Raw genomic sequence first — 13235 nt, 5'->3', positions numbered from 1 at the left:
ACATGTTTTCAATAAGTTAGCAATTGGGGTTTGCTGAGCACATAGCATTGTACTTACCATACTACCTCTGCAGCCAACCTCACATTTGAAATATTAATCTCTCATCAGAATGGCTTAGTCCTGCTGTTGAGGTCTTCATTTTTTATTTATTCTTTTTAATAACCTCATGAATACTTCCACTTGGTCCTCGCTTAATATCTCTCTAACCTGGTTTAGCACTACCTTCCCTTATGCACTAATGGAATAACTGTTCTTTTGACCCACTCTTTGTATACAAAGAAAAACATAAGAAGATCTGAAAGTGAGAAAACAATAATTTCATATGTGCTAAGAAAAAACACACTTTTTTATTTTTATGGGTTTCAAAGGCACAGTGAGAGAGTGAAAAGGAGTGCTGGAAAGAGAGCTTCTCATTCGGAGGTTCACACTCTGTATTTTCCTGATGGCTGGCTCCAAAGCCAGGTGCCTGGAACTTCATTTAGGTCTTCCACATAGGTGGCAGAGGCCCAAGTACTTGGGCCATCATTTGCTGCTTTCCCAGGAGTATTAGTAGAAAATTGGATAAGAAGCAGAACAGCCACAACTTGAACTTTCTCCAATATGGGATGTCAGCAATTGCAGGTGGCAGCTTAACCCACTGTGCCACAATACCAGCCATCAAAATCAAAGATTTTTGAAACACAAATTATTTGAAAATATACAAGGCTCTAGTCAATACATGTATGCTTGAACGATTGACTTAGGAGAGCACTTTACTTTAAAAATTAAAAAAAGAATGGAATATTGGAGGGAGGAGGCAAGATGGCGGAATAGGAAGGGAGCACACTGATAGTCCGGGGAGAGATAGTTTAATAAAAGTGGAGATACTGCAGGTTCAAGGAAGAGTAGGGGAGGAAACAGCAAAAGAAACTCTTCCAGAACGCGTGATTCACAGCGGACCTGTGTGGAGAGCGTGGGAGCCCACAGTTCGGGACACCAGCGGCAGACTCAACACACCAGCGCTGGAACGCGAGGTGAGCCGAACCTCAATAGCCCGAGACACTGGCAGGCAAGCGGAGAGAGGAGACTAGAAGGAACAACCCCCGGGGGGGGGAGAAAGTTCACCAGGCTAACTGGAAGAGAGAGCGAGAGGAAAGAAAAAAAGGATGACTGGTACGGACACGGGTTTCTCTCTCTCCGCTCACCTCTCAAGGGTGAGCAAGACAAAGAGCAGGCGCCATCTTGGACATACGTCATAAGCAGAGCGACCTCAGGTCTGTACCGGCCCTGAGCCTAGCAGAAAAACCTGACTCTGGGCGGGGCGAATTAACAGGAGATTAGGACCTAGTAAATTTGTGGTGCTACTGAACTGAGACTGTGAAAAAAGAGACGGTGGGGGAGAGAACTCAGGGAATTCATGTGAGCACTCTCCAGAGACGCTACAATTCCGTAACTTTGGCAACCCAGTGGGAGACTGAAGGAGAATTTGAGCCCACTCTGAGGGCCGAACAGACTCCCTGTGTGGTCCTTGGGAAAGAGCTTCAGATCTCTGGCTCCTGTGGGTACATCATTTGCCTGCTAACTACCTCCAACTTCGTTCAGCTGTGCGGAATTACTTCCCTTTTGAATCAAAAAAAAAAAAAAAAAAAAAAAAAGAAAGAGAGAGAGAGAGATTTACCACTCCTAACCTGGGATTGTCACCTTTGGCACACCAAACAGAGCTCTCAGGCCACACCCATCTCAAGCCCTAAGGCTCCATCAAAAACAGATAGTCCACTTAATCTAGAGTCATAGTATAACAAGAAAAAGCACCACAGTGAAGAAACCAAATATCTCCAATATGCCAAATAACAAACGCAAAAACCGAGGTAATAAAAACAAGGAAGTCACCATGACGCCCTCAAATGAAAAAGGCACCCCAATTCAAGATTATGAAGATGATGAGTTAGAAGAAATGCAAGAAGCAGATCTCAAAAAATTGATAAGAACATTAAGAAGTTCTCAAAAACAAATCCTTGAACTACAGAAATCCTTAATGGACAAGATAGAAAATCTCTCTCGTGAAAATGAAATATTAAGGAGGAATCAAAATGAAACGAAACAACTAGTACAACAGGAAACTGTGATAGTGACTGAAGTGAAGAATTCAATAGATCAAATGAAAAACACAATAGAGAGCCTTACAAACAGAATGGGTGAAGCAGAAGAGAGAATATCGGACTTAGAAGACAGAGAACAGGAAAGGATACAGTCAGACCAAAGAAAAGAAGAGGAAATTAGAAATCTAAGATATATTGTTGGGAATCTACAGGATACTATTAAAAAACCCAACATTCGGGTTCTAGGAGTTCCTGAAGGCATGGAGAGGGAGAAAGGATTAGAAGGCCTTTTTAGTGAGATATTAGCAGAAAATTTCCCAGGTTTGGAGAAGGACAGAGAACTCCTAGTACAGGAAGCTCACAGAACCCCTAATAAACACGACCAAAAGAGATCCTCACCACGACACGTTGTAATTAAACTCTCCACAGTGAAACATAAAGAAAAGATCCTAAAATGTGCAAGAGAGAAACGTCAGATTACTCTCAGAGGATCTCCAATCAGACTCACAGCTGACTTCTCATCAGAAACTCTACAAGCTAGGAGGGAATGGCGAGATATAGCCCAGGTACTAAGAGAGAACAACTGCCAGCCCAGAATATTATATCCTGCAAAGCTATCATTTGTGAATGAAGGTGAAATAAAGACTTTTCATAGCAAACAGAAATTGAAAGAATTTGTCGCCACTCGTCCAGCCCTGCAAAAGATGCTTAAAGATGTGTTACACACAGAAACACAGAAACACGGTCATCAATATGAAAGAAGGTAAAGGAAGGAAACCAAGGAAGGAAACCTCACAGCAAAAGATCACAGGGACTTCAAAGCATATATTAGAACTTATCTTTGGCAAATGGCAGGGCAAAGTTACCACTTATCATTAGTCACATTGAACGTGAATGGCCTGAACTGTCCAGTTAAAAGACACCGATTGGCTGATTGGGTTAAGGAACAAAACCCATCTATTTGCTGCTTACAAGAAACACATCTTTCCAACAAAGACGCATACAGACTGAAAGTGAAAGGCTGGAAAAAGATATACCATGCCAACAGAAATGAAAAAAGAGCGGGCGTAGCCATCTTAATATCGGACACCATAAACTTTACCACAAAAACTGTTAAGAGAAACAAAGAGGGGCACTATATCATGATTAAGGGATCAATACAACAAGAAGATATAACAATTATCAATGTATATGCACCTAACTACAGGGCACCAGTTTATCTAAAAGATTTATTAACGGACTTAAAGGGAGACTTAGACCCCAATACAATAGTACTGGGGGACTTCAATACTCCACTCTCAGAAATAGACAGATCAATAGGACAGAAGATCAACAAGGATACAGTAGATTTAAACGACACTATAGCCCAAATGGATCTAACAGATATATACAGAACTTTCAATCCTACAGCTAAAGATTTTACATTCTTCTCAGCAGTACATGGAACCTTCTCTAGGATCGACCACATGCTAGGCCATAAAGCAAGTCTCAGCAAGTTCAAAAGAATTAGAATCATACCATGCAGCTTCTCAGACCATAAAGGAATGAAGTTGGAAATTAGCAACTCAGGAATCCCTAGAGCATACACAAACACATGGAGATTGAACAACATGCTCCTGAATGAACAATGGGTCATAGAAGAAATCAAAAGAGAAATCAAAAACTTTCTGGAAGTAAATGAGGATAACAGCACAACATACCAAAACTTATGGGATGCAGCAAAAGCAGTGTTAAGAGGAAAGTTTATATCAATAGGTGCCTACATCAAGAAATTGGAAAGGTACCAAATAGATGAGCTTTCAATTCACCTCAAGGATCTAGAAAACCTACAGCAAACCAGACCCAAATCTAGTAGGAGAAGAGAAATAATTAAAATCAGAGAAGAAATCAACAGGATTGAATCAAGAAAAACATTACAAAAAATCAGCCATACGAGGAGCTGGTTTTTTGAAAAAATAAACAAAATTGATACCCCATTGGCCCAACTAACTAAAAAAAGAAGAGAAAAGACCCAAATCAATAAAATCAGAGATGAAAAAGGAAATGTAACAACAGACACCACAGAAATAAAAAGAATCATCAGAAATTACTACAAGGACTTGTATGCCAGCAAACAGGGAAACCTATCAGAAATGGATAGATTCCTGGACACATGCAACCTACCTAAATTGAACCAGGAAGACATCAAAAACCTAACAGACCCATAACGGAGACAGAAATTGAAACAGTAATAAAGGCCCTCCCTACAAAGAAAAGCCCAGGACCAGATGGATTCACTGCTGAATTCTACCAGACATTTAAAGAAGAACTAACTCCAAATCTTCTCAAACTATTCAGAACAATTGAAGAAGACGGAATCCTCCCAAATTCTTTCTATGAAGCCAGCGTCACCTTAATTCCTAAGCCGGAAAAAGATGCAGAGAGAGACAACCGTAGAATGGGAAAAAATATTTGCAAACTATGCAACAGATAAAGGGTTAATAACCAGAATCTACAAAGAGATCAAGAAACTCCACAAAAACAAAACCAACAACCCAATTAAGAGATGGGCCAAGGACCTCAATAGACATTTTTCTAAAGAGGAAATCCAAATGGCCAACAGGCACATGAAAAAATGTTCAAGGTCATTAGCAATCAGGGAAATGCAAATCAAAACCACAATGAGGTTTCACCTCACCCCGGTTAGAATGGCTCACATACAGAAATCTACCAACAACAGATGCTGGCGAGGATGTGGGGAAAAAGGGACACTAAGCCACTGTTGGTGGGAATGCAAACTGGTCAAGCCACTATGGAAGTCAGTCTGGAGATTCCTCAGAATCCTGAAGATAACCCTACCATTCAACCCAGCCATCCCACTCCTTGGAATTTACCCAAAGGAATTTAAATTGGCAAACAAAAAAGCGGTCTGCACCCTAATGTTTATTGCAGCTCAATTCACAATAGCTAAGACCTGGAACCAACCTAAATGTCCATCAACAGTAGACTGGATAAAGAAATTATGGGATATGTACTCTTTAGAATACTATACCGCAGTAAGAAACAACGAAATCCAGTCATTTGCAACAAAATGGAGGAATCTGGAACACATCATGCTGAGTGAAATAAGCCAGTCCCAAAGGGACAAATACCATATGTTCTCCCTGATCGGTGACAACTGACTGAACACCAAAAAGGAAACCTGTTGAAGTGAAATGGACACTATGGGAAAAGGTGACTTGATCAGCATAGCCCTGACTGTTAATGAACAACTTAATACATTATCCCTCTTAGTAGTTTTTTTATCTGTTCTACTTAATATGACTGGTTTAATTCTGTAATTATCACACAGTTATTCTTAAGTGTTGAAAATTAACTGAAATGTGATCCCTGTTAAACATAAGAGTAGGAATAAGAGAGGGAAGAGATGTACAATTTGGGACATGCTCAAGCTGACTTGCCCCAAATGGTAGAGTTAGAAACATACCAGGGGATTCCAATTCAATCCCATCAAGGTGGCATGTACCAATGCCATCTCACTATTCCAAGGGATCAATTTCAGTTCACAATTGATCATAATGAAAGGACTAAGAGTCAAAGGGGGCACATAAACAAGTCTAGTACCTGCTAACACTAACCGATAGAATAAATAAAGGGGAGAGTGATCCAACATGGGAAGTGAGATGCTCAGCAGACTCATAGAATGGCAGATGTCCTAAATAGCACTCTGGCCTCAGAATCAGCCCTAAAGGCATTCGGATCTGGCTGAAAGCCCATGAGAGTATTTCAGGCATGGAAAGCCAAGACACTCTGGCAAAAGATCTCTGTGAGTGAGATCCCAGTGGAAAGAACGGGTCATCAAAGAAGGAGGTACCTTTCTCTGAAGGGAGGAGAGAACCTCCACTTTGACTATGACCTTGTCTAAACAAGATAAGAGTCGGAGAACTCAGAGGGCTTCCATAGCCTTGGAAACTCATGACTGGAGCATAGGGAGATTACTGATGCCATAGACAGGAGTGTCAATTGGTAAAGTCAACAACAGGAGTCACTGTGCACTTACTCCTCATGTAGGATCTCTGTCCTTAATGTGCTGTGCATTGAGATTGAATGCTACAACGAGTACTCAAACAATATATTTCACTTTGTGTTTCTATGGGGGTGCAAACTGTTGAAATCTTTACTTAATGCATATTAAACTGATCTTCTGTAATAAAAAAAAAAGAAAGAAATTATCAATTCCCAACTTGAATCTCACTGGGATTAAACATGACAATAGATCTGCTCTGATTTCATCATCATTTAAAAAAATCATCTATTATTTTTCACTTTATGTTTCTGTGTGGGAGCAAACTGTTGAAATCCCTACTTAATGTGTACTAAGCTGATCTTCTCTGTATATTAAGATAATCGAAAATGAATCTTGATGTGAATGGAAGGGGAGAGGGAGTGGGAAAGGGGAGGGTTGTGGGTGGGAGGGATGGTATGGGGGGAAGCTATTGTAATCCCTAAGTCGTACTTTGGAAATTTATATTCATTAAATAAAAGTTAAAAAAAAATTAAAAAAAAATGGAATATAGAAAATTGATGATACAGATTTCCTTTCCTAGCACTTTTATGCATGCATTTCTCTTGCCTTGACACACTAAAATCTAAGATGCCTTGCCATGTCTTCATTGCCTCTTCTGGTATCTGTTGCATACATGTGAATTCCATGCAAGATTAATAACTACATCTTTTCATTTAACAGTAAAGCATGTTTTTGATCAAGAGAGTTATACATGTATCTGCAGTGATCAGCTAGTCTGCATGAAGCTCATCATGTCATTACAGAAAATGTTATTTTAACAAGTCATCTGTATTACTATATTGTAATAATGCTGACTTCTATGAAATTGAGATTGAAAATGAGTACAATGGGAAAATCAAAACTATTTGTATTATGTCATTTCATTTTTAAACAATCAAAATAGGAGTACAGTTTTGATAAATAACTGTTTTGTAAATTGAACTTTGTAGTGGCAGACAATGATTTTAGGAAATAGTCCAAACTTCCTTTAGCCTCCAGTTATCAACTTCAGATACCAAGAGAAATGTGTTAAAAATCACAAATTGCCATAAGAGACTTAAAAATGAAGACCTCAACAGAGTTATATGAACAAATTTAGGAATAACTGATTTTTTAGAAAGCTGTCAGTCAATTCTCTTCCCTCTCATTTAAATTCCTAGCAAGAACAGATATGGAGGTATCTCAAAAATTGTTTTTTTTTTCTTTATGTTTGTCTGAATTTGTACTTGTTCTAAAATAAACATCAGTACTCTCATCTAAAGAGGGTTGTTTCATTGAGTACAATCTCATTGAGTAGAAATGTTAATTTAGTTTCATCAAATATTTCTGTAACTTTCTTTAGCTACAGATTCTATTTTCACCACAATTATTTTGCAAGCAGACAATAATGTTTAATTAATTCATGAATAGTGAATGAGAAATTCCATGTATATATTTTGATCAAAACAAACAGTTCAATCTTAATTTTCTTTTATTTTGTCCTCTAATATTTCATACATTCCAATGATTTCTACTGTTATCTTTAATGTTAACCAGTCTATCTCTAGTTCTGACTGTATTTCTGGGCAATTGATTCATAAACTTCCTCATGGATCTCTTCACTTAAATAATACTGGATGCATCATTTTCTCACACCTAAGACAATTCCTGTGTAAAGTCCACAAACACAAAATCTGAAATTCCATTATGACTTTCCTTTGTTAGAATCAACAAATTCTGCTCCTATGCTTGACTGTGTCTTAAATAATTTTTGAAGTTTATCTTTATTTATATTTATAATCATTAATATTGGGGCAGGTATTATGATGATTAAGACACCACTAATGATGCCTGAAATCATATCAGAGTGCTTGGATTAAACTGTGCACCCATTCATGCTAATGCAAATCCTGGGAGACAGGAGGTAATGGCTCAAGTAGCTGGGTCCCTGCCACCCATGTGGGAAAACCTGATTAAGTTCCCAAGTCCTGATTTTTACCTGGTCCAGCCCTGGATGTTGTGAGCACTGGGGAGTGAACCAGTTGATAAAGATTATCTGTTTGTTGATCTATCTCTTTACTTTTCAAACAAGTTAGAATCTTATAATAATCATTGTCACTTTTTAAAATAATTATTATTATGATCAGTTCAATTAGACAATACATCCTTACATGTCCCCATGTACTTGTGTGGCTACTTTCCTTGTCTGCAGTGCTATTCCAATCTTTCTTTAATGGATTGTTAAAGAACACAAGCTAGAAGCCCAAGCTAATTCTAACTTTATCATTGGTTTGCTGGATGTCATATGAAATATTGTACATCTAGTATAATCTGGTAGCCACATATTTTGAAAAGTAGATAGATAATAGAAATATACTTCATGGAGTTTTTAATGTGGGTCAAATTCTATGAAACATATAGCAGAATAATCAGCATATGATAAACAATCAGAAAGTCTACTATTATCAATATTTTTGGCACAACCTAAGTATTATCGCTACTACAGACTCTGCTGTGTATTCCCAGTATCAATTTCACTGCTCTGTTTTGGGTTCTATCACAAACTTGTGCCATGTCTTCTATCACAAACTGTAATACATTGAGATTTTCCTCTGGAACATAGACTCCATCTTATGTATCTATGCATGTAGCACAAGCCTGTTACAAAGTGAACATTCAATAAATGTATGTTGGACATAATTTTATAACCACAAAATGATCAAGAGATTCTGACAAATTTTATTAATATATCAGAAGAAGGTTAGGCAGGTAAATGAACATTTAATATTTTTTTGTGTGTGAAAGGCACTGTGTTGGATATAAATTGAAAGAAATATGGTGATCTTGTGAGGTAATTGTTATCATCTTCAATTTATAAATGAGATCATTGAAATTCAAAGACCTTACATGTTCAGCTCATTATTCTAACAAGAGTTAGGAGTCCAGCTGCAATTTTCAGCTCCAAATTTAAATGTGTTATGAAAAATATTGAGCCATGTGTTAAAGTCAAATTATTGGGAAAATTGGTGATATCTGTTCAACTCTGGGTCAGGAGTTTTTAACCTAAAGTCTGACAATTGTCTTTGAAGGGTCCATAAGTCTTCTGAATCCATGGACAATTGAATGTGTGTGCAATTTGAGGAGAATGTTATCCACAATCACAAAATAGTTCTTGACCTTAATGCAGTTATTAAGCAATCTTAATCTTTTAGCAAGTAGTGTTCTTCATTATTCAAGATATCAGATTAAGTTGAAGTTCATTTTTTTTTTGCGATTTATTCACCAGCAACTTGTGTATACAACTGGTGTTGAGTCTAAGATTATATAAGTAACACAACTTAGTTTTACATTTCATAAAGCAAACTGATTGGATGCAATTTTTAAATGTTAGTTGATTTTTACTTATTTGAATGGTGGAATAGGAGAGAGAGAGAGAAAGACAGAGAAAGAAACAGAGATACAGAGACAGAAAGTGAGAGATAGATGTTCCATCAGTTGTTTCACTTTCTGAATACCTGCAACAACCACGGCTGGGTCAGGCCAGAAGGGGGAACCTGGAACTCTGTCTGATGTCTCCAGTGTAGGTGGTGGGGACTCAAATACTTGTGCAATCCTCTGTTAGCTCCCAAGATATGCAGTAGCAAAAATCTGGATGGGAAGCAGAGTAGCTAGGACCTGAAACGGGTCTGATATGGAATGCCAGCAACCCGAGTAGTGGCTTGACTCTGTGCCATAACACACTCCCTTGGATACGAAGTTTTGAAAGTAATATCCAGTCATAAATGTTACTTGGCCTAATAAGCAGTTAATAACTTTCAAAGTAAATGCCTATTTTAATAAAATAAGCCAATTAATTTTGAAGAATCACTTATTTATATAAAAGAAATGTGCTAATTACATATCATATTTATTAGGACATATCCCAATGAAATTTAATTGGTGATACACTGATAGTGGTTATATATATGTATATATATTTTAGTAAGTAATATCATTATCTGTTTCAAAAAATATGTTAATGGAGGAGGTTGAACTAACTGACCTGAAAAGTCACTCTCCGTATGGAAGTACTCTTTAATTCCTCATTCTTGTAGCTATTTGAAAGCTTAAAAACAAACTAAACAAATTATACTCAAATATATCACAAATGGGTTCTTTCTAAAGTCTAAGAAAAATACTACCATCTGTTTTTTAATAAAATGAGCCCATGTGTACATTTATTTAGTCATGATTTAGTCTTTAATGGGTTCCTTATACATCTCTTCCTTTTATCATGTCTAGAAGTCAGCAATAACATTTTTTATTCACTAGTATTCTTTCCTTTTTATTCAAGTATTTTCCTGCTTTGGACTGACTATTGTGATAGATCATGTGGTCTCAGACCCTAACCATTTGCTGCTTCCTTCTAGTCCCCTTTAGTTACAGATGTTGAAGAGTTTAAAAACTGAACTTAGATTTTCTTGCAGATTAGGGGCTAAGAACTCATCCAATTCCTCCAAGAAGGGGAATCTACACAAAAGATCTGGAAGCAGAACAGAGCCTGGGAAGCTTCCAGAGCTCAAAAGGGGGTGGAGCCATTTGGTTCTTCTGGTGTTTCTGTGATAGGGTTTTCGTTTTTGTTTTGTTTTGTCTCCATTTTGCAGAACCATAGGTGTTGACACATGGTGAAAGCAATGGTGCATCCTCAAAGCAGTGTTGCTTAAGATGCCAATCTCACACAATTATAAGAATTTGTACTCAGATATAAAGTAAGACAATGCTTCTTTTGTTAAGAAGTCTCATCATGCAAACATTTTCAACTAAACTAAGAGGTGTGCTTCACCCCAGAGCAATAACATTGTGTATGTCAGCCGAATGTTAACAATCCACACTGTGAGTAACACTATCTAAAGTAACCCACGGTAGCGTTGTGCACTTTCTCTGGTTGTTTTTCCTGTGTAGTTTTCAGCTATATGGAGTATAAATCTCATTACTGGCCTCTTTTAAACATTCTATAAATTACATAACACCTTCTAATTTTGTCTTTTTTCTTATGTTAACGACAATGGAGACCATTTTATGCAACTAAGATAGTTCCCACAAGGTTTTTGCTTCGTGATAATAATATCCTATGATCATAGAGACAATCAGGTTTTAATCTGCATTATTACTTTAAATGCAGTCTACAACCTGCATTGTGCCTGCAATTTGGGGTCTGAATTTGCTTTTGAGCAAATCCTGGACTTCCTCTCTTGGTTAACTCAGCTTAATACCTTTTCTGCTCATACAAATAATCTTTGAAGAATTCTCAGTTCTCAAATTTTCTCCTCAGATCTTTCCCTTCAGCCTATCTTATCTCGCCTGACTTCATATGCTTTGTGTAAAGTTTGGTAGTGGCAACTGTTTCATAATTAGATTCTATCAAGCCATGGCTTTTTTTTTTTTATTTGACAGATGGAGATATAGACAGTGAGATAGAGAGACAGAGAGAAAGGTCTTCCTTCTGCTGGTTCACTCCTCAAATGGCTGCTATGGCTGGTGCTGTGCTGATCCGAAGCCAGGAGCCAGGTGCTTCCTCCTGGTCTCCCAGGTGGGTGCAGGGGCCCAAGCACTTGGGCCGTCCACCATTGCCTTCCTGGGCCACAGCAGAGAGTTGGACTGGAAGAAGAGCAACGGGGACTAGAACCAGTGCGCATATGGGATGCCGGCAGAGGATTAACCAAGCGAGCCACAGCACCATTGTATAGTGTTTGTTAAGAATTACATTCATGGGGCCAGTGTTGTGGTATAGAAGGTTAAGCCACTGCCCATGATACCTGCATCTCATATGGGTACTGGTTCAAGACCTGTCTGCTCTAATCCCAATCCAGCTCCCTGCTAATGAGCCTGGGTAAACAGCAGAGGATGGTCCAAGTGCTTGGAACCCTGCACCCATTTGGGAGACCCAGGAGAACTCTGGGCTTCTAGCTTTGGCCTGGCCCACCTCTGGCCATTGTGTCCATTCGAGAAGTGAATCAGCAGATGGAAAGTCTCTCTCTTGCTCTGTCTTACCTCTTCTCTCTGTAACTCTACCTTTCAAATCAATACAAAATATATCACAAAAAAAGAGTTAGATTCATATGACACCATTCATATTCAAAAATTATAATGTGTGTGTAAAAGAATAACAAACTATATACCCTGAGAGTGAACTAGTGATTCATAAAAGCTCAGGTGAAGTCCAGCACTCCTAAATTAGCTAACAAAAGAAAAAATGGATTTCGCTGAAGCCTTCATCCCGAAGAACTTCACCAGACAGCTTTCTCTTCCTACCGTGAGCGGGATTCCTAGGGCTTTATCCACCTTCCACAATTTTAGATTCTGGAGTTTTCAGTCACATTAAATGTAAAATGTATGTGAAGTTTGTATCATTGAAATCATTCTCCTGTGGAGCTTTAATCTCTCTCTGCTAGAACTCCATTGTGATTCATAGAGGACTTAATAGACAAGTCCACCACCTAGTTATCTTATTAAGGATTTATGAGAAAAAACAGATACTGAAAATCATTAACCTATAGAAACAAGGCTGAGAACTTCTTAGTTGCAAAAAGAGAATTGAGAGCATTACAAAAATGCTAAGTAGGAAAGAAAATCAAATGACCATTCTGAGTGAAGTCTAGATTTCATACATGCAAAACTAGTTGCATATATATATATCTATATATATGTGCATATATATATATATATATGGCCTTTCTGTAAAAGTCAAAGAGGATTCCCTTGCTCCCTCAGGGTGATTGTAAGAATCTACAGAAATGAAAACAAGCTTTAGCTACTCATCAAGTACAGTATTGTTCGAAAAAACTGTTTAGATTTGAATAAAACAAACAGTGACCATTGCTTGTCACTTCTCATCCACTCTCCCAAATTGTCCACTTTTAACAGCAATGCCGGTCTCTATTAACCCTTTCCTATTATGGCAATTTAGAATACCAGACACATCAAGTGCTCTTCTATTCTCAGCCCTTTTGTAGTTAAGCAGTGTTTTGACTACAAAATGTGAGTAGAAGAGATATGTGTCTTCCAAGCAATGATAGCCCAGAACTTCTACATACTACCCCCCAAAGCTTCATTCAATCATAAAATAATCTGTGATAATATCAGTAATCAAGATC

Source organism: Oryctolagus cuniculus, chromosome 5 (assembly GCF_964237555.1).
Source record: "Oryctolagus cuniculus chromosome 5, mOryCun1.1, whole genome shotgun sequence".
Taxonomy (NCBI): domain Eukaryota; kingdom Metazoa; phylum Chordata; class Mammalia; order Lagomorpha; family Leporidae; genus Oryctolagus; species Oryctolagus cuniculus.
The sequence above is the reverse complement of the archived record's forward strand: the minus strand, read 5'-3'. Positions refer to the sequence as shown.